Genomic DNA, 23,391 nt, shown 5'->3' on the forward strand with positions numbered 1-23,391 from the left:
CAACAAAAAAAAGATGTTTATCACTGTGTTTAATAATACAGCAGTAGGAAATAACCCACTTGCTGATCAACAGAACTGTTCAAATAAATTACCATGTAGCCATACTCCAAAACAATAAATCCATTAAAAAGAATGAAATAAAATTTACACATGGCATATTAAGTGTAAATGCTGTTACTGTCCAAAAGGAAATGTACTCTTCACTTGACTTATGTAACTGTAACCCTTCTGTACATCACCTTTATAATAACAATAAGAAATGGGGAAAAGCTAAGTTACATATGATCTTATTTTTGTAGATTTTTAATATATTTTGATACACAAAAATGGTTATATAAAAATAGAGGAAACAGAGTTATGATTCAAGTAGTAGAGTGCCAGTGGTGAACAGAATAAGCTAAGCAAAGGCATGAGGCCCTGAGTTCAACTGCATTACCAGGAAGGAAGGAAGGAAGGAGGGAGGGAAGGAAGAAAAGAAGGGAGGGAGAGAAGGAGGAAGGGAGAAGAAATAAACAATAAACATTAAGGTACATCAGAACTGGTGGGTTAAGGGAGAAGGACTTATACAGATAGTATATTCCTCTTCAAATAAATCGTCTTTTAGAAGAAGAGTTTACGAATAGTTAAGTTACAGCTATAGCATGTACGCCAGCTACTTAGAAGTAGAGACAGGAAATCAGTTCAAGGTGGGATAAGAGGAGGGTCAGAATAAGTGAGACTATCTGAAAAGCTAACTAAAAAGCAAAAGGGCTGGGGGCTGTGGCTTCAGTGGTAGAGCACTGGGCTAGAAAGTACGGGCCTTGAATTCAAACCCCAGCACAACAAAGACAAACAGTTGGGCCCTACATGGATTCATGATGGGGAAGAAGAGTCCCGGAGACAGGGCTTCAGGAATACTTTGAGGAGAAAGCAGCAGGAACGTGTAGTTTCAGCTTGGATGAGTGAAGACTGGAATACAAAGAGAACAGTGCCCATCAGCAGGGAAAGCTTGAGTCTTGAAGGACAGAGCTCAGAAACAAGGACCCTGCAGAGAAAGTGAACCAGGGATGCTCCAGAGCAGAACACAGCATCTGAAGAACTAGAGTGTGTGTTGTTCAAGGACCGTGGCTGAGAGGATTCCATTTTCCCTACTGTATATGTAACCCCGTTGTGGTCAAGGAAGTAATTGAAATACCAGTTTACTCACAAATGGTTCCATTACAAAGACAGCCTGGGACCAATGGACCCTGGAAGCAAACCTTCATTCATTCTGCTGCCCTATGTCCCAGCTTCTCTCTTCTTCCCTTCTGGTAGGGCTTGCTTACTCTATCCCCATCTAGAGCCCAATCCTCCTCTCAGAAAGATCTAATGTAAGCCATTTGTACTTCACCATGAATTTACAGTAATTCTTTCCAAAGACTTTTTTTTTATCAGTGATTTAGGGCATCATACAACAGATGAACGTGGAGTACAGTCACTCATATTTGGAAGCTGGTCCTCTTTCATCCAACTAAACAACTTAGAAAACGCTCTCCAAGGGGCAAGGAATGTGGTTCAGTAGTGGAATGCTCACCTTGCAGGCATGAAGCCCTGGGTTAGATTCCTGAGCACCACATACACAGAAAAAGTCAGAAGTGGCACTGGGACTCAAGTGGTAGAGTGCCAGCCTTCAAAAGAAGGTCAGGGACAGTGCCTGAGCCTTGAATTCAAGCCCCAGAACTGGCAAAAAGGAAAAAGAAACTCTCTCCAAATGTCTATTTTGGACTAGGATCTGTATATTGAATTATAAAGCATTGATGATCCAGAGGGAGGAGGAACTCTTCCTTGTATGAGCTCCACAAATCATGTCAACCCATAAACTGAAGACATAGTAATCTTCCTGTTAATCTAATCAGTACTAGACAAGGAAATGAGATAATTCTGCTGAGAAAGTATCCCGCTGGTGGTTAAATTATCTCTCTGGTTGTCTTCATCCAGAAAATTAATTCAGAAATTCTAAGTTTTTTCATATTGTGTTGGGTGAGGATTACATCAGCAGGTGTAAATGTAGAGGACTGTACACCTAGGCATCATCTCTGGCTAGGCCTGTAGTGAGTTCATCGCAGTCTAGTGGGGAGTTCAGACTAGTGCCTGACTGCTCCTCTAGAAGGCACAGGACTCTGTGGCCTGAGCCACGTCAGGAGGCCAGCTGAGTGCCCACGTTCCATCTCCACTTCCCGTGCTCAAGGGAGCCTCTCATGCCAAGTGCTGGCAGAGGAGCTGTATGTTCACAACACAGGCTGGGCCTGCTTGCTCATGCATGTGGCAGGATTTGGCTTGAGAATGTTTCCCTTTCTCATTTGGTCCTCACCTCCACTGTTCCGTTATCATTTGAGACACTGCGAGCTGTCAAAACCAACTTGATAATTAGGAGCTACTACTGAGCTGGCTCAGGTCAGCGGTGTGTACTCCAGCAGGATTCTCTACCCCAGGTGGGCTGATGTGCCCTTCCATCTCTCTACCCCTTGTGCTTGCCTCTGCTTCTCTAACTTTTTTCTAGAAGGAATATATAGTGTGTTTAATTTCAAACAATGAATAGGTAACAAGATATCAAACAGACAGACAACACCATCACCATCTATCTGCTGGCAAAGGAGTCAGACTTTCATCCTTCCATGCTGACAGAGTCATAGCAGGAAGGGTGGTTCAGAGGGTGCTTTGGGGTTGTCAGTTGTTTTTTTCTGATCTGGGACTGGGAGCAGATCACCTTGTGCAATTGAAAACATCCTTTAAAGTAAGAAGCTCTCTTTACTAGGTCCTAGAAAGAATGCTGACTTTCAGTGGTTGACTATGGTCTTGAGTCTTGAAGGAAATCATATTCCCTACCATATGTAATAGTATACATTTGGTCATTTTTCAAAAGGTTTGTTAACGTTAATATCTCCTGAGACTTTACTCTGTGTGTGTGTGTATGTGTGTTTGTGTGTGTGTATGTGTACGTGCCAGTTCTGAGTCTTGAACTCAGAATCTTGCACACATGCTTGCCTTTTTTTTTTTTTTTTTGCTCAAGGCTGGTGCTCTACTACTTGAGCTAAAGCTCCATTTCGGGCTTTTTGCTGGTTAATTGAAAATAAGAATCTCATGGACTTTTCTGCCTTGGCTGGCTTCGAACCATAATCCTAAGGTCTCAGCCTCCTTAAGTAGGGATTTCAGGTGTGAGGCACTGGTGCCCAGAAAAGGGACTTTACTGTTTTAACAAAGACATTGGTCATGTGAAAGTCTAAGAGTCCTCCTGGCTCCTCCCACTGCGCTGTGGCACTCACATACCACCATGTTATGTGGCAGCATTTTCTGCACACAAAGTGTGAAGAAATCCTTTTGACACATTATCCACAAAGGACCACTCCCCCAGCAAAGTATCTCAGCCTGACCATTCTCCCCTACAATGTGTGCCATCCTCTCTAGGCTCCGATGGACTGCATCATCAATAGGGCATTCATTAAGGTCTCCAGCAGAATTAAATGTTTCTTCCTCTGTGATATTTATTGCTTTTTCTTACAGCATCTCTTTTGGTTTAACTTACATGATTCTGGTGTCATCATGAGCTGCACTCATGAGTAGACATGGACACACTCTATCCGTATAGTATGTCTGACAAACCACAGGTGCCCACAAATATCTACTGAGTATTTGCTGAATGAAGGGCATTGACCTTGGACTATGTGGCCCACATGTAAAGGTCAACAGAATCTGCTGCTTTGGAAACACAACACACAAAGATACATGAGCCATAGATCACCAGCTGGCTCAGATGATGGCAGATAAAGCTAACAAAAGTAACAATGTCACCAAGGTGACAACTTCCAAGGTGAAGTAAAAGAACTGATGACACAGAATAGGAGAATCCTTGTCCAAGGCCAGCTCAGGCAAAAACTTCAAACCCTTTTAAAAAATGACTAAAGAGAGAGAGAGAGAAAAAAAACTAAGGCGTATGAATCATGTGACAGAGTATCTGCCTAGCAAATGTGAGGCTGTCAATTCAAACCCTGCTGTTGCCACCAAAAACACCCCCAAAACATTGATTATATCTAATCATTTCTATTTATATGTTCTCTTTCATTATTAGTAATGGTACTTGGAATTCCTACCTGAAATAAACAGTAAACAATAAACAAATCTTTTAACAGGATGGGTGTTAAAACTCCATTTAGATCAGAAATCTGAGCACACACATACACATACATACATTCTCTCACACATACACACATGTACATACACAGTGGAATTTTCTGTTTGTATTTCTATTCGCACAGGAGACAAATAAGATTTTACTCATAATTATTAAATTTAGTCTGTATTGCCACCATATCATAACTATGTTATTATTTTTATTAAGTAAACTTACATAGTTTTATCTTCAAAGAAAGTTTAGAATCACTTCCCTAAAGGAAAAATCAGTATCATTTGCCACAAATAAGTAAAATAAAAAGAAAGTATGTTATTAAATTTCAGCTACAGTATTACTTGTTGAGAACTGAGAAGTTTCAGATTGCTCTACACACACACACACACACACACACACACACACACACACACACACACACAAGTAGGGGTGAACCAGGTAGACTTGCAAGTGTTAAAACAGTAAATAAACCAAAGCTTTTCTCTTTGACAAAAATCAGAAGAATTGGTTTTGTTTTGTTTTTTTGGGTCTGGTTGTGGGGCCTGAACTCTGGGCCTGGGCGCTGTCCCTCAGCTCTTCAGCTCAAGGCTAGCGCTCTACCACTTGAGCCACAGCACCACTTCCGGCTTTTTTCTTTTTGCTTATGTGGTGCTGAGGAATCGAACCCAGGGCCTCATGCATGCATGCTCTACCACTGAGCCACCTTCCCAGCCTAAATCAGAAGAATTGGAAGCAAACTGAAAACAACATTACTTTCACACAAAGGGATACAATATGATCGAATGCTAGATCAAGGCTGCATCTGAAATTGTTTCTGGTGGCTCATAGCTCATTCTTAAGAGTCACACAAAGCAAGACACTGTGCTATCTGAAATGCTTTTTATTTCATTGCTCCTCTTAGACAATTTGCTGGGCACCTATTCTGTCAGAGTACCATTTGTAACAAACCTGAAGAATGTATACCATACCCACATTAACTCTTGCACCGGGCACGTGTCAAATACATTCAAATGTCTAAACACGTTCACCAAATGGTCATACACATTATGTTTGTGTGATGTATATGTATATGTGCCTGTGTGTGCACACCATATACATACAATGCATATGTACATGTGTACCTATCCCTACAAACACTGTCATCTATGTCCAACTTTGGTAAGTGCTATCAGGAAACATACTGATATGATGGGCAGTTTGGCATGGGCACTTTCTAGAGAAGGGTGCCAGGGTAGAGCTGCAGCAGCTACAACGGTCATGCTGACCTCTGAAGGAAGATGACTTGGCAGATGAAAGGTGGGAGGTGGTAATGGATTCAAGGGTTGCATTATGGGGCATTCCAGGCTAGGTTAAGTCTAGTTTAGGGAGAATGGCTTCTTCAGGGAACTGAAGGAAATAAATGTGGCTCAAGTTACCAAGCAAAGAGGCAGCGCAGGACCAGGAGAGGAAAAGCAGCCTCCTCCTTTCGGCTTGGAAACCAAAGAAACCAGATCATGTCACTCCTCCAATTGTTTCAGATTACAATAAAAATATAATGTCCTGATGTGGTCTGCACAGCCTTGTATGATCCAGTTCTTGCCAGTTTCTTTGATGATGGGGCCCATGTTCCTTAGACTTCCAACATGTTTGCTTCTTTTCTTTCTTCTACAAAAAGCCAAGTCATCAAACATGATCCTCCTACCTCTGCCTCTAAGTAGCTGTGACCACAGACCTGAGCAACCATGCCCAGCTTGTTTTTAAGGCAGGGTTTCACTAGCTTTTGCCTAGACTGGCTTCAAACCATTATCCTCCTGACCCCATCTTCCAAGAAGCAGGATTAAAAGCATTATCATCAAACTTGGCTCCACTCTGGAGATGATTCAGGTGTTGGGCTTTTTGTTTTAATGCATGTTGTTTCTGTGGATTTCAACTTGGAGGTCCTTATCTCTGACCACCCTGTTTCCCTCAAGTCCATTCTCTGTGAAAGATGCCTTGTTTAAAGGTCTTCAGAACACTTGTGATAATCCTAAATTCCCCTTGCTCTTCTTTCCTGGCTATAAAGCTTGTTATAATGCTCCACGAAAACATAACCTTTGTCTGTGGAGTTAAGCTCCTTCCTGGATCGCTAGCCCCCAGCTCGGACTGTGGCCGTGGTAAGTGTTCAGTACCCACGGAATGTGTGAAGTTCGAGGGACAGCCTTGTCCTGGCTGAGCCTTCTCCTGAACACAGCCTCCATGCTTCAGCCCTTCACCAGACAGAACTCACATCATGACTCTTGTGAAAAGGTGGCTTTTCTAACTAAAAAGGAAACACATTTTCATTGTAGGGGGGAAAAAAGAACAGAAGTTTCAAATAACCTCGAGATAGTCACTGTGAACACTGCTTTTATGCACATCTTTACTATTCAAAATTGGAGTCATTCTCTTCTTACTGACTTTGACCTCATTTTTTCCATTTATAACTGTGTTGCAAACATTTCATACATCATGTAGCTCTACTTCCAAAATGCAACATTTCAGGGATATGTTGTATATAATGAAGAGATACTGAGGATGTTTCATGTTTCCTTTTGTATTTTTGGCTATCATAAAAAGCATCAATACAATCTCCGTGATTATATCTTCTAGATAGTACCCTGTACGTGTCATTGTTTGGCAAATGGATAGCAATTAGAGGACTCTAGTTTTATTGCTAAAGTGTTCTCCAGAGCAACTGCTTCGATGGATGCTCACAGCATTTGTGTTTAGGAAGGTAGATCTCTTTTTCCCCTTTGCCAATAGAAATGCTAATAGTGAAATTCTATAGGGCTACCGTGTAACTTTGTTAGTTCCTTACTCTTGGTTAGAATCTCTAGATCTACTATAGGGTCACAGATTTTTCTTTCTTTTTCCTTGTTTCTCTCTCTTTTTCTTTCTTTCTCTCTTTCTTTCCTTTCTTTCTTTCTTTCTCTCTTTTGTCTCTTTCTTTCTCTTTCTTTTTTCTTTCTTTCTCTCTTTCTTTTCTTCCTTCCTTCCTTTCTTTCTTTCTTCCTTTCTTTCTTTCTTTCTTTCTTTTTTTGTCGGTCATGGGCTTGGGTGGTGTCCCTCAGCTCTTCAGCTCAAGGCGAGCACTCTACCGCTTGAGCCACAGAGCCACTTCCTGTTTTCTGGTGGTTTATTGGAGATAAGAGTTTCACGGACTTTCCTGCCCAGGCTGGCTTTGAATTGCGATCCTCAGATCTCAGCCTCCTGAGTAGCTAGGATTACAGGTGTGAGCCACCGGTGCCGGGCGGGTCACAGATTTCTTGAGAGAACATTTATTTTGCATTACTACTGGTATGTGGTGAGTTGACACTATGGGTGAATGGGTTAGGTGAGTTTTATGAAGGAGTTTGAGGAAAGACTTTGCACTGCAAGATCAAGCTGTCTTCCTCCAGTTTCTGGGGTTCTCCTAAGCAGCTTCTATGCTTACCATGGGGAAAATTCCTCTTCCCTCCATCCCTAGTCAAATTCTGCTGTGTACCCATTTGCTTTTGCATCTGGGCATCTGATTCACATCCTGGCTCACCAGATCTGGCTTTCCCCTAGCTTAGCTTCAGCAGAAGAGGTATTAAAATTGTTCATTTGGGCTTACATGATGTTTAACTGTGCAAGTATAACTAATTAATGTTTTAACAGCAGAAGAACAAATCCCACATTTCCCTTAGCAAAGTAAAATGAGAGCAAACACCACACTGGACCAAACCTACCAACTGGAAAGATGCTATCACCAGGGACGTGGCTGGCCCAGGATCTGTGCTCAGAGAAACTTAACCCAATTATACCATGCCAGGCCTGTTCCCTAGTCACCCCATGTGCAGGTCCAGGTTTATGAGCGCTCAGGAGTCCCTGAGGGATAGGATGAGGCACTGCTTACTGTAGAGCCCTGACTCCTAGCATTGCTTGACATATGGCAGATACTATTAAAGATCTGGCAAATAAACAGATACCATTGTTCTTCATTGTCATCCACATGGAACAAAACAAATGGACACAAATAGGGAGGAAACAGCTGGGGTCACAGCCGGGCAGCTACACAGCTTGTAAACTCAGAACTCTGATTTGGACCTAAGTCAGATCCAAACATTGTTTTCTCCTATGCTGCCTTCCAACATCAGAGAAAAATATCTAATACTTTCTGAGATGTTAAGTTTCAATAAGTAATGTGAATCTGTTCAAAATTCAAAGTGTCTCAGATCATCACATTTATTCCAAGCTATTAGGAAGTGATCTCGCAGCAACATTTCTCCTAATTTTTTTTGATGGTATGGGGATTTGAACTGGGAGCCTCAAACTTGCATTCTACCCCTTGATTTACACCTTTCTTCTTTTTTAAAAATTTAGCTAATTTTTTAAGTAGGGTCTTGTGTTTTTGCCCAGGGATGGCCTCTGATTGCAATCTTCCTACTTACATTGCCCAATAGCTGGAATGACAAACATGAGCCACCATGTCTATAGATTGAGAGAGGTCTTGCTAACTTTTTTCCAGGATTGGCCTCAAGCCATGATCCTCCTGATCTCTGCCTCTCAAGTCATTATTATAGGTATAAGTCATCATGCCCAATTTCCTAACATTTGTTTGTTTGTTTGGCAGTAATGGGGTTTGAACTCAGGGCTTCATGCTTGCTAGTCAGATGTTCTACCACTTAAGCCACGTCCCCAGGCATTTTGCTTTGGTTATTTTTTATACAGATGTTGCTTTTTGTCGAAGATAGCCTGAACCATGATATTCCTATTATATTCTCCATATGGTATGGAAAGTATGTTCTATATAGGCTGGGGTGTACTATGTATGACATGTATTGATATACTATGACATGTATTAGTTGAGTTAGACTTTCTTAAACTTTTTGAATGGCTAGTCTTAAACCATAATCTACCTGATCTCAGCTTTCCAAGTAGCTAGGACTACAGGTATAAGCCACTGTGCCCAGCTCTAGTCTCTTGACTTTTCTTTTGGGGGGGGGGGTCCGGTCATTGGGCCTGAACTCTGGGCCTGGGCACTGTCCCTCAGCTCTTCAGCTCAAGGCTAGCACTCTACCATTTGAGCCACAGCACCACTTCCGGCTTTTTTTTTTTCCTGCTTATGTGGTGCTGAGGAATTGAACCCAGGGCCTCAAGCATGCAAGGCAAGCGCTCTACCACTGAGCCACCTTCCCAGCCCTAGTCTCTTGATTTTTAAGTGACCTTTATATGCTAGAAAGATACAGAAGTAAAAACTGTTATCTATCCACAACAAATCAAGATCAGCATCACAGGTTTCTTGCACTAGCAAGCAGAAAGCAGAATGAATACAACAGAATTTCCAATGATCTTTTGTTTTTAGTATGTGCCCCCTTGGGCTGGAGAAAAGAGTTAATCACTTTAATGGCATTAAGTGCCAATGACAGCTTATGTGCTAATACAGCAGAAGCTCATTCTCATTTATTTGGTGTTAGGCACTATGGAAGCAGACAGCAAATTATTCATTACTCACAGGAAGCTTATTTGTCAGTCTATCACAGTACAACACTGTGAGAGCTTAGAAGCCCTGTGCCTGTGACAATCCAGGTGTTCAGGAAAGTGAGAAATAATCGAAGGAGAAAAATGACAGCAACTAAAAATTATATAGGTTGAGAATATATTAATAATACTAATAGTTACCCATGTATGGAGCATTCTTTGGACCAGGTACCCATAACCACTCACTAAAGTAGGATCTATTATAACAGTGATCCTCCACTCAACAAAATCTTCTCTAAATTCTAGAAATATCAAGACACAATGCGACTGTCATGCTAGGGAAGGACTCAGGACAGGTGTGAAGACTTGTGGGAACCTTCTCTGGATGAAGCCCGAGGAATCCATCCCTAGGGCTTTCCCAAGTATCACATCCCAAGCCAAAGCAAAGGAAGCTCATGACCAAAAAGGCATGGATCTCCAAATTTCATGAAGAAGCCAACCAGTAGGCAATAGAGGTCACATAAGTAAAAGCTGATGAAAGAATTGCCATTTCCCATGGCGTGTGTGTATGTGTGTGTGTGTGTGTGTGTGTGTATGTGTGTGTGTGCGTGCACGTGCGTGCTTGCATGCAGGCAACTCAGAGCTTAGATGCTGTCCCTTAGCTTTTTCACTCACTCAAGGCTGGTACTCAACTACTTAAGTCACAGCTCTACTTCAGGCTTTTTGGTGGTTAATTAGAGATAAAAGTCTTATGGACCTTCCTTCCTTATCTGGCTTTGAACCATGATCCTCAGACCTCGGCCTGAGGAGCCAAGATTACAAGCCAGAGCCACTGATACCCAGCTTCCATTTGCCATGTTTGATGGCCAAATGCCAATGGCTAGTTGACCACCCTGCTTTCTCATTCCCATTTCCCAGCAGGGAAGAGAACAGGCTATTGACCAAATCAGTCAGTATGGCCAAGGGCAGAAACAGGCTGACATTCCTGTCCAGATGTGGTATACTTGGGAATTTTCTGCATCTCATCAGAGGACTCCTCCTTGATGCTCCTAATGCTTTGTCAACCAAGCAGACATCTTTAGGTCCACACCTCACCCAGTTAATAACTGGAGCACTTTTCTAAAAGCTGGTGAGCCCAACTTTATTAAGCTATTGGCAGAGAAAAAAAAAAGACCTTCATAAACTATTCCTATTTCTCTAGAGCTTAACACAGAACAGTGTGAGGGACTGGGCACTTAGTTGCAAAACCGTCTTGGAAATCAATTTATGCTGGATTCTGGAAGGAAGAATCATGCATCTTGCTATTTACTTTTAATAATGAAACCCTTAGTGTCTGAAGCCCATTTCTTAGTCAAAGAAAGTCTGGCTCTAAGTCCCACCTTCACAAGCACATTACCAGATACAAATGATGGACCTTCTGTGGAGACAAGGATGGTTTGTTGGGTTTTGTTTGTGATGCTTCCACTGGAACCCAAGCTCTTGTACTATGAGGTAAACTATACCACTGAGCCATACTACTGTCCCTGTTCATTTCTACATGGAGTTAGGAAAGCAATATCTCCAACCCATCGGGTTGCTGTAACTCACACTGAGCCAGCAAATTCAGCCCCTTGCCAAATAGCAGGAATGACTGAAATTCTTTGAGCAATACTTTCCTTTGCCTTAATACCATCACCAATAACCTACTGAGCCCTCATTATGCCAAGACATTCTCCTAGGTTTTTATGCACAGCATTTCTTTCATTTTTCTCAACTACTCCAGTGGGGTAGGTTCTATTATCACCCCTATATTTTACAAAGACAGGAACAGCTAAGAAAGCTGTTCCACGTTCCATAGCTGAAAACTGCCAGGCCCAAGATTCAAACCCCAGTTCACCCTATGGTCTCCCACTTTTAGTTTTACTCAAACTCACTCTCAGCATCCTGTTTTCAGGTTGTTTTCATGACTTCAGGATGAAACCTCACTCCCACTTGGTGACCACTTACCATGTGACCACTTATTTAGGCTCCAGGCTTTGGCTGTTTCTACACTGCTACTTCATGTTTTGGTTTTTGTTGGTATTATTATTATTATTATCATTATCATCATCATCTTCTCTTTTAGATTTCTTTTTTATATTTTACTTTATTTTTTCTGGTCTAGGGGGTTGAACTTAAGGCCTCACATTCACTCAGCTTGCACGACTGTTGCTCTACCTCTGAAGCCATGCCTCCAATCTGGCATTTGGCTGATATATTGGAGACAGAGTCTTTCAGACTTTTCTTGCCTAGACTGGTCTCCATTGCAATTCTTCGGATTCTAGCCTTCTTAAAAACTAGGCATGAGCCAACAGTGCTTGCTGACTCTTTCAGATTTCTTATTCCAAGTGATATTTTCTAGTCATCTTTGACCTTCATCTACCTTAGGAAGCAGAATAAAACACTGGAACACAGGTCTTGAGATATCCAGTCCTACATCAAGATAAGCAACCTTGGGCAAGTGTTTAACATCTGTGTTAGACTCCTTGTGTGTGATGCATGGGTAGCCACACTTTAACTCTTACCAGAAAGTAAGAATACAAAGCACAGAAAGCACCTATTACATAAACAAAGAGTAATTCTTCAAGGGCATTTTCTGTTGTGAATGACCAAGTCAGCTTCACTTCTTGAGAAGTTACACAGCTTTGAGGGAGAGAAGGTTCAACCTTGCTATCTTGTTTCAATTTCAGCATGTCTCCTGGGTGTGGAAAATCAGCAATTACTGATATGTAGCAGTTGTGCAGGACCATGCTAAGCCAAAGGGACTTAATTCCAGGGAGTAATAACTGCATTGTCATGGGGAGATCACAAGTGTTCCTAGAGAGAAACGATGGAATAGGAAACACAGAAGGAAAAGACATTTGTCCTGGGCCTGGCTGAGATTCAGAGAAGAGAGATGTTTAGGAATGAGAAGACTGGGATATGTAGAGATGAGAGAGGCCATTTTCAGAGCAAGGCAATGAATGAGACAGTGTCAGTGATAAAAATGAAGAGCAAGAGCAAGAGAGCACGAGGTGAGGTCTGCGGTATAAAGATGGGGGCCCACTTGATGTCCAGGCCACAGTAACGTAAGAGTGTGGGCTGGGCAAGAGGGCGTACGGCTACAAGTCCCCATTATACCATCATTGGCATCACTGCTTTACCATTTACCAAGTGATGACTCTATGTGTGATCCCACTCAGTCCTCACAAGGGCTGTGGCTAGGACTGAACAAGCCCATTTCAGTGGAGAAAATACTCAGAGACTCAGATTCATATTATGGCTAGCTTGGATCCTCACATAATTCTGACAGGTGGGTAGGACAATTCTCAGCAAGCCAAAGGTTCTCAATGCTAAAGACCACTCTTCTCTTTTGATATTTACAATGCCATTTTTATTATTCAGAAAGGAAATAAAACTCCGAATCCTATGAATCAAAACTTTCCTGCACAATAATCCTCCTCTTAGGGAGAGGAGGCTCCTGGCTAGGCCATTGCATAAAAGCTGGCCCAGGCTTTGAGCCCAGGTCTCCTGACCTCAGGGCAAGGTTGTTCCTCCCTGAAAAGGTGAAACACAGCCAGAGAGAAGAGGACACAGCCCAGCAGGGCTATGTCTGAGAAGGTGGCTATCATCAGCACAGTGGGCCTTTAGCTTCTCATCCCTCTAACAATGGCCACAGAATACGGAGAAGGACATAGCACATCACTCACATCCTCACTTCCTTCATCTCTGAAATTCATCTCACCATCGCCTTCATCATGGCACACCCTCCACACCCCGGTTTAAATGACAAAACCACAGGAACTTGAGAAGAAGCACTCACATTCTTTGTGCCCCACTTAAATCAACTTACAGGACAATAGAGGGCAGGAAGGAATCAGATCTTTGTTTTTATAAAACCTGTGTATTTTGCTATTCGTTGAAGTTATATTCACAGTTGTCAAGCTATGGAATAAATCTAGTTGGTCCATCAATATGAATGAACAAACAAAATGGGAATATACGTACGATGAGGTGATATTCAGCCACAGAAAAGAACTAAACTCTGAACCAGGTGCCAGTGGCTCATGCTTGTAATCCTAGTTACTTTGGAAGCTGAAATCTGAGGATTGCCATTCAAGGCCAGCCCAGGCAACAGCAAAGTCTGTGAGATGCTTACTTCTTATCTCCAATTAACCACCCAAAAGACAGAAGTCAATCTGTGGCTCAAGTGCCTTAAACAAAAAAGCTCAGGACAGCAGCCAGGCCCTGTCAAGTCCCAGGACCAGCACAAAGAAAAAAAAGAAAGAAAGAAAGAAATGAGAGAGAGAGAGAGAGAGAGAGAGAAGAAGAAGAAGAAGAAGAGGAGAGAGAAAGAAACTAAACTCTAATTTATAGCAACATGGATGGACCTTGAAGATATCACGTGAAGAGAAACAAATTGGACACAGAAGGACTAATATTGCATATATTCACATATGGAAGCTAAAAAGGCATTCTAAAACAAAGAGAGAATAGAACAGCGATTGACAGAGTCTAAAACTAGCCATAGTGATACAGACCTGTAATCCCAGCTACTTGGGAGGCAGACATAGAATAATCATGAGTTTACTGCTAACAGGCAATTTTAGCAAGACATCCCAAAACCAAAATATAAACAAAGGTGCCAGGGGTTATGGCTCAAGTGGTTAATAGCTTTCCTAGCACAAGGCCTTGGGCTCAATTACAACCCAAAATATAAGGGGGGGGGATGGAGAGAGAGTAGGAGAGAAGGATGGGGAATAGGAAATTATAGGGGAGGGGTCCTAGGAAGAATGCTGGGAAATAGGGACAGACGATGGTTATGTGTTCAGAGATGCAGCTAGATAGATGGAACCACTTCTCACGTTCTAAAGCACAGGAGGGTAACTGATTGACGATTAATTGTCTATTTCATTTGTGAATGTTTCCAACACCAAGAAATGATAATGCCCGAGGTGGTGGGTATATGAATTACACTGACTGATCATTGCACATCTTGCACGTATATTTATTGAAATGTCCCTCTATACTCCATAATAAAATACATATTTTAAATAAGTAAAAGTCTGTGCATGACTCTGGATTAATGTTCCTCTCAGTCTAAGTGCCTGACAGGACAGATGGCTTTGACCAACCTTGCCAATAAAAACTAAAAAGATGCCCAGAACTCACATTCCACAGGTGCCTTGGGGAGATTTTGTACTAACACAGATTATTATTCAGTCTCAGGCAGATAAAACCAAACACCACTTTCATTATTGAGGTTTAGTTCATGTGACTTTCTGCTATGGTAGCATGCTTACAAATCTATGTCATGATTGACCCAACAGGAGGCAGTGTGCACTTCTCAGCAGAACTGATTGTATGACTGTGTGTGTGTGTGTGTGTGTGTGTGAGAGAGAGAGAGAGAGAGAGAGGGAGGCAGAGAGAGAGAGAGAAAGAAAGAGAGGGAAAGAGGGAGAGAAGGAGACAGAGGGAGAGGGAGGGAGAGAGAGGGAGGGAGGGAGAGAGAGGGAGAGAGAGAGTACTAAGCCTTGAATTTAGGAGCTGGGTACTGTCCCTGAGCTTTGTAAAACAAACAAACAAAAAAAGCTGAGGCTCTACCACTTGAGCTACAATTTTACCTCTAGCTTTTCAGTGGTTACTTTGAGATAAGAGTCTCATAGACTTTACTGCCCAGGCTGGCTGAGAACCTTGACTGTCACATTGCAGATTCCTGAGCATGTAGGTACCTGTATTGTACAACATTCTATGAGCAGACATTAGATAATGCAAACAGAAACCCCCCATGGAAGAAGCCACACTTCTCTGGCTCATGCCCCTAAATTCCATCCACCCAGAATTACCCTATCAGTGAATGACCGTTCCACAGGTACACAGACAGAGGCACTGCAAGAACTTTGAATCTGTTCTTGGTCCTCCCAGGATTCCACAATCTAGAATGAGCCAGGTACCCAGTCCCAAGGCCCTGTGTGTGGGGATCATAAAGGGAGAGTAGAAGGGGACACAATGGAACTATGAGTGGCATTTCTAGGTCACATGATGACATTATATTTAGCATTTTGAGGAAGTGCCTGTTTCCAAAGTAGCAGCACTATTGAACCTTCTCACCAGCATTTCATAACAGTTCCAATTCCTCTACACCCTCATGGCTGTCTTTTTAATTATCGGGTATGAATACCATTTCATTGTGGTTCTGATTTCCATGTTCATAATACCTAATGATACTAAGCATCTTTTCATGTGTTTATTGATCATATATGTATTTTATTTAGAAAATATCTCCTCAGGTCATTTGGCCTGAGTTGTCTTTTTGTTGATGAGTTATAAGAGCTCTTTATATATGCTGGATATAAGTCATTATCATTTACCTGATTTTCACTTTCTTGATGATGTCCCTTAGAATATGTTAATTATCTTGATGATGTTTGATCATGATTTTTCCCTCTCGGCACATACCCCAGAGGGTAGGTGGAATTTACAAGAGAGCTTACTTGTGTGCTATATTCATAGCACCATAATCCAAAGGGGTGAATGGATGACTGAAATGTCGTGAGTACCTCACAAAATAGTATTCATATTAAACAGTTTGAGGAAGCCAAGAACAAGCTGTCTCTTGGCTAAGCAAGGCAGCAAAATGTGAACACCAGCTGGGTGGTGGTGGCTCACGCCTGTAATCCTAGCTACTCAGGAGCCTGAGATCTGAGGGTCACGGTTCAAAGCCAGCCAAAGAGAGAACAATGATACAATTTTGGATGCAGTCAAAGAAATGTGTAGGTTGAGGCTTTTGAGGAAAAAAATAATATTTTAACGAAAAAATAGAAGTAACATTTTATGTCATTCAAGCTGAGCTCAGTTGTTCAGTCCTAAGGTTCTGAGCTGCTCCCACCATTTGCCAGTCTGTGTCTCTCTGTAAATCATGAAAATCGACTAATCTGGCTGGATGTGCTGGCATAAGACTTAATTCCAGCACTTAGGAGGTAGAGATAGGATAATCGCGAGTTCAAGACCAGCCTGGACCCTATTTCAAATAGAGAGGAAAAAAAAGAAAAGAAACAAGGAAACGCCCTGACATTAACCTGTTTATTCACTGGCGATGAAAATGACAGTAGCTATCTCATACGATTCTACGTAGATCGCAGAGTTTAGCATAAAGTTTAGCACAGACTGTAACACCTGAGGAATCTCAGATGTCCATGCTACAGTTACTGTCACACATGACCTGTGATGCCCAGGGCAGGTCAAAGGCCAATATAGATGGGCTGGGGGGTTTTCTCTTCCACTTGTGTGCTTGATGTGGGATATTTCATTTCTCCTCTCTTGCTTTTCCTCAAGTCCCTCTGGGCTGCTACTGTGTTTCTTAGAAGACAACTGCCTGTCTTCTGAGGTAACATCTGACTTCTCACCAAGCCCACCCTGGAACCCCCAGCCCTGCTCAGGAAGCTGCTCTGGTACTGAGGACCAGTCTCAAAGGCAGCTGACACGGAGTGCTAGGTATGTGCAGTCTGATCCCTTTGCAGATGACATCACAGCCAGACTGATTATCTGAAAATCCCCAAAAGGCTTAAAATCAGAACAACAAAAACCACTGCCTGGCACCCATCATCTGAGAATTTAATCCAATGTGTGGGATCAGGCCTCGCAGTATGTTTGCTTCTTAAAAAACAACACCACCACCACCAACAACAACAAAAAAACTCCCTTGTCCATTCTGAAGCACCCCAGACTTGGGAACTTTTACAAAGATAAAAGATCCCCAGGTTTTCTTCCAACTTATCACTCACCCACTGCCTAGGCAATAGCTGCTGAAATTAGACCAGGAACAAACATCCACTTTCTAGTATTTGCTGGCTCCAGCCTCTAATTCCCAGCCTGTTGTTCACTAAAGTACTTCAAACCAAGTCACCAAGTCTTACTATCTATGAGTTATTCTTAGTTTTGTATCTTAGAGATAAAGATTTGTGTGTTTCTCTGTGTGTGTGTGTGTGTGTGTGTGCTTGCGCATGCTTGTGCACACATGCACGTGCTCCATACTGGGACTTGAACTCAGGGTCTCAGCACTGTCCTTCAGCTTTTTCACTCAAGGCTGGTGCTCTACCACTTGAGCTGCACCTCTACTTCTGGCTTTTGGGTGGTTAATTGGAGAGAAGCGTCTCATGGAACTTCCTGCCTGGGGTGACTTCAAATCATGATTCTTAGATCTCAGCTTCCTGAGCAACTAGGATTAAAAAAACAAAAAACAGGCATGGCACTGGGAAGTTGGCTCAGAGGTAGAGCGCTTGCCTCGCATGCAAGTGGCCCTGGGTTCAATTCCTCAGCACCACATAAGCAGAAAAAAGCTGGAAGTGGCGCTGTGGCTCAAGTGGTAGAGTGTTTGCCTTGAGCTGAAGAGCTGAGGGACAGCACCCAGGCCCAGAGTTCAGCCCCCATGCCTGACAAAAATAAATAAACAGGCATGAGCCACTGTTGCCTGGATGATTTTTTTTAATTCACAGCACAAACTTAGTTCCTGTGACATGCCATAACACTTTCACCAGAACTCAACTCAGCTACAAAGCTGACTATTCTGATTTACTTCCATTCCTTTCTCTGAAACTCTTGATAGCACTAATAATAAACAGGTGATTGTCAACATGGCAATTGAGTGAAGGTAACCACTGGAGAAACCCCAGGGGAAAAAGCAAACTGAAGGCTCCAAACCAAGTCATCAACTCCACAATAACAACATAAAAAATGCAATCTTTCAGAAAAACTTTGCCATATCTGGAACAAACAAGTTTTCTCCTTCTTGAAAGTGTGAGTTATGTATCATTGTTTTTCCCTTTTGATCAAGGCTGCCAGGAAGTTCTATGTAAAATCATGGCCTAATTTAGCATTTGTGGCTAGTATTTTGCCACTCTTTCCCTGGTCTGCATTTTTAAATTTCTAGATCCTGGCATCAATTTTATACATGTTTATTAACATCATTATTAATATCTGGTGAAAGTCACTTCAAATTCTTTTTAGGCAGCAGTAGGGTAAATCACATAATTACCTACTATTTGATATAGTCCATTAAAATCGCACACAGTCTAGCTCTTCTGAAGTCGGCTCATCAGAACTAGCCACTGCTCAAAGCTCCTATGACATGTACTTCTCCTGGGCTTAATTTAGTATTCAAAGGCCACAGAGAAAATTATATTCATTACAGAACAAACATGCTTCGCTTCCTATGTCAGCTGAGTCTCTTCAACAAGACATTCTGCCTTCAAACTCAATCACCACATTCCATCCCCATAGAGTTCTGGTGGCTGGAAGCAGTGGCTACCATTTTCTATTCATGTTTCCTCATCAGACTACAAATGTATGGTCTTACAATTCACCATCAGAGAAACTTCAACATCTAATGTGGGTGCCATCAATACATTGAATTATCTGCCTCTGTAAAGACAATACATTTTTTCCACCTGCATAAATCACTTTACAAGATAAGAATACAAAGGGAAAGTAACAGAAATTCAGTATCTCTCTGCTCTCTGGAAGGACATATTGCTTCTCCTTTCCTGCCACGGTTTCATGTTTTGAAAACCATATGAGATGCAAACAATTTCTAACCCAGCAATCGATAATAAGGTTTTCGTACAAATGAATTCTTATTTCAGCATAAAAGGAAGCTTGCTGATTCATCATTTGGTGGCACCTCCATCTATCAATTTAGTTCCATAAATATTAATCAAACTCCTGTGATGCGCCAAGCAATAGATGAGGTACAATGCCTTTCCTTTCCCCACATGTTAACTTTGGGGGAGCCCAGAGGCGTTTTCTGCAGTGTGGTTGTGCTAGTTCTTCAGATTTCTGAGGATTCTTGCCCTCTCATCTCCCCTTGGGTCCCTCTGCCAGCTGACTCTTCCTCACACCCCACACTTACCCACTCCATGGGTTCCTGTCGAGCGTGGCCTGTAGCAGCTCTGAGAGGCTGTGCTGTTCTTGTAGCCCGGTTGCTGGCTCTGCCTGCACAGCCAGCACTGGACTCCATCCACCCCCCCTCACCTGATCTGTCCTGTTTTCTCCTGCCAGCTCTTTCCCTGCCTGGTCCCAGCAGACTCAGGTGGAGGTCAGAGATGACTTCACTGCTCTTTCAAGATCAAGAGCTCTGTTTCTCTATGGGTACTAAGTCAGACCAGCAAGCACTCATTTCCTCTCCAACTATGCTGATGCCCTGAGTGTCTGCTTACCAGAGACACCAGGCAAGCTGAGTGTCCTTTCCTCTTACTATTTCTGCAAATACAGAAGCATCTCGGAGACTCTGCTTTAGACCAAAATGTAGAAGAGGAAGCAACTGTGGGTGAACAGAGTTTTCTCACCAGAGTTTAAAAATGATTAAAACTAGTATCTAGAACTTGTCCTGGCAGAATCCCAGGCGAGGGCACAGAGGGTGAAAGCGGCAGATGCCAGAGCCCAGGAAGGGCTCTACAACGATTATGCAAAGCACTGGCCTTTCATGCTTTGATGGGCATGTGCTCATTTCTCCAACTTCCAGAGCCCTCAATGCAAGCAGGCTTAATGGCAGCCACTGGACTGAAAGGTAATTGGGAGCTGAAAATAGAGACTTTGCCTCATTATAATAATTCTCTACCAGAAGTGTTTGTGTATCAGAAAAAAAAAAAAAAACTATTCCCTGGGCTCCAGCTTGAAGAAATAGCCATTAAAGATTTCAAGGGAGTATGCCTTAACAATGTTTTTAAGCCCACAAAAAGCAAATACCAGGGACCCAGGAGATCTAAACCCATTTCAGGTCATTAAGATGTGAATGGAATAGGTTCAAAGCACGAGAAGACTCTGCTCGCTTGATCCAAGGAATGCAAGCTTTTTCTGCTCCTCCCTTCCTTTCCACCTTCAGTGCCCCTCCTCTGTCTTCGGCACCTCCACCACCCTTAGGTGGCCTCTTGTAAAAGGCAGGATGTACTGAGCAAGGGAGAGACCACAGTCTTCCACATTTCTTGTCTTCTCCCAGCCTAGGCATTTTCCCCTCCGTGGAGAAACCTTGGGGACAACAGTTAAACACAGTAAACACAACAACTACCACAACAGATTTACTTTGCTCTCAGAAAAGGCCAATAAGGACTAAGTACTTCTAAATCCACTTGTGGTTACAGAAACTTATACATTAAAAGGGGTTCATTTTTCCTTGTATCATAAGGTATCTGGGTGTAGACAGTTCCAGGGATGCTTTGGGAAACCATTGATGCTAGGACAGAGAACTGACATCTCTGTGATTCTCCTTGTCTCTTCCCTCATGGTTATGACATAGTTGCTACAGCTCCAAGCATCACAACAGCACAGCTGCATTCAAACCAGGGGTCAGGGAGCAGGGGTTCTACACAGGGGTTCTCTCCTCTCTTCCCCCTTACATTGAAAGAACTTCTCTTCCCAGAGGTCCCCCAGCAGACTTCCCCTTCCAGCTCAGGCACATACCGGAAGGCACTCATTCATCTGTCCCTAGGGCCAGGGGCAAGACACAACTTTCCAGAGTTCAATGACTTCTGCCAAAGAGGTAAGGTTGGATCAAATAACAGTGGCAGGCTGTACTACCTCTAATGTTTAATAAGGAGACCAGGGCTCAGGGAGGCAACAAACATATCAAAGCCTTACTCTGCCTATGTTACAAGGCTTCTGCTGAGACCCAGGAAACCTGTGTTTAATGTCTCCCTCCTTTCTTCACATAGCTATGTGTGTACATATATATATATATATATATACACATATATGTACATGTGCATCTATATACACCTATATATGTGTGAATATAACATATAATTTCATATCTTATGAATATATAGTATACTATGTATTCAATATAATCTATATTATATATGTTATATACTCATATTTTATATATCTTAACATAACCATGCTAAGATTGAATTTGACTGAAGACGTATGCAAATCTCACCCGGGACTACTTAGATCTTCTGCCTCCCACTTGCAAAAAGTAAATCCAATTTTGTCAGGTACAGAAAAAAAAGCCAGTTCTCATCTACCAAGCCAGGCGGGGAGCCTCTCACAGGGTCACCAGCAAGGCAAATCACATTAACCAAGCCACAGGAACAAAGCCTCACAACTAGGAAGGGGTGGAGGTGTTCTGTAACCCACCAGGATACAGCCCTTGCCTCCCAGGCCCAGGTTAAGGTACAGTTAGCACACATGGCATCAGCCCTTTCCCTACTCTCCCCCCAGGTCAGCCGCTGCCACCTCCTTCTGCAGGCCCACAGGGGCTTCCTGGCCTAAACAGTGCATTTACCTTACAGCAGTCAGCAACAAAACACAACCCACAATGAGGGAGTAAAAAATCATTTGCTCTTGAGCTCTGGAGTATTCACAAGAGCAGCAACAGTACTGGCAATTGAACAAAGCCAGCCCGTCAGCTGTCACAACCAAGATTTTAAAGAGTTAAAGCAACTAACTAGCAAAATCATTTTACTAGTGCCTCATCAAAGCTTAGAAGCCTGGCAACGCTCTCCCTAATCCTATCCACAATGATGAACAATACCCACCCAGAACAAAGAGAGTGTATAAAAAAGTATATAACACTTCATACAACATCTTGGGTGTATTTTTTGAAATGATGAATTTTTGATATTTGAATATACAAAAATATATATCCCAGTTAGCACAAAGCATGAAAATTACTTTTGTCTGCTAAGTCTATTTGATCTATGGTGCAGTTAAACTGAAGTTTCTTTGTTGAGTTCTTATCTGGATGATCTCTCAGTAAGAGTGGAGTAGTGAAGTCACTCACTTTGATTGCATCTGGACTACCTGTCCATTCGTGTCAGCAGTGTTTGTTTTATGAAATTGGTTGCACCAGTATTCAGTGCATCTATATTTACAATTGTTATATCTTCTTGATGAGCTGTTCCTTTCATTAACAGGTGGTGACTTTCTTTACCACTTCTGACTTCCTATACTTGATGTATGATTTTAACTTGACGTATGCATTGTCACATAGGAGTACTGTTAGTTCTGCTTCTTATTGAATTCTATTTGCTTTGAATATTGTTTTCAATTCTTTCACTTGAGTCTGTGCATGACTTTGCCAATGAGGTGAGTTTATTATAGATAGAAATATGAATCTTATATTTTAATCCATTCATCCAGCCTGCCTCCTCCTCTTTCTCTCCCCTCTCTCTCTCTTTCTCTCTCTCTCTCTCTCTCTCTCCCTCTCTCTCTCTCTCTCTCACCAACTCTGGGGCTTGAATTCATGGCCTGTCTCTGAGCTCTCTTGCTCAAGGCTAGTGCTCTACTACTTGAGCCACAGCTCTACTTCTGACTTTTTAGTGGCTAACTGGAGATAAGAATCTCACAGATTTTCCTGCCTGGGCTGGTTTTGAACCATGATCTTTAAATCTCTGCCTCCTGAGTAGCTACAGACGTGAACCACTAGTGCCCAGCTTCAGTTTGCATCTTTTAATTGAACAGTTAAGTCTGTTTACATTTGGTGTTATTATTGAGAGAGCTGTACTAATCTCTCTTTTTATCTTAGAGGTTTTCTGGTTAATAGTGTTTGATTCATTCCTAATTCTACTTCTAGTGATACTTATTCTCTTCTGAGCTCTTCTGGCTGTTTTTCTTCCACTTTTATGCATAGGGTCTCATACTTGGCTTGTTTGCTCAGCGGACACTACCATTTGAGCCATGCCTCCAACCCTGCTTTTTGCCAGTTTTTTTTTTTTTTAGAGATAGAGCCTTGTAGACTTCTCTGCATGGGCTAGCTTCAAATTGAGATCACTAATCATTTTGAAAACTACACTTTTGAATTACTTGGCATTTCTACA

General features: G+C 42.3%; 1 protein-coding gene across 2 annotated transcripts in view; it reads right to left on the bottom strand.

The window, feature by feature from the left end:
* The window catches only part of Tmcc3 (transmembrane and coiled-coil domain family 3), a 248,766-nt gene that overhangs the window by 171,812 nt on the left and 53,563 nt on the right, over positions 1 to 23,391 (bottom strand). Inside the window, exon 1 of one of the 2 annotated variants that reach the window (XM_042693093.1) lies at positions 19,485 to 19,828. The exons of the other annotated variant lie outside the window; for it this stretch is intronic. The gene's annotated coding sequence lies outside the window, so the exon portion shown is untranslated. Of the gene's footprint in view, positions 1 to 19,484; positions 19,829 to 23,391 lie in introns of those variants that run through there. 2 annotated transcript variants of the gene reach the window in all.

The sequence above is a fragment of the Dipodomys spectabilis genome, unplaced genomic scaffold (genome assembly GCF_019054845.1).
Source record: "Dipodomys spectabilis isolate Male_0828 unplaced genomic scaffold, ASM1905484v1 ptg000163l, whole genome shotgun sequence".
NCBI classification, from domain to species: Eukaryota; Metazoa; Chordata; class Mammalia; order Rodentia; family Heteromyidae; genus Dipodomys; species Dipodomys spectabilis.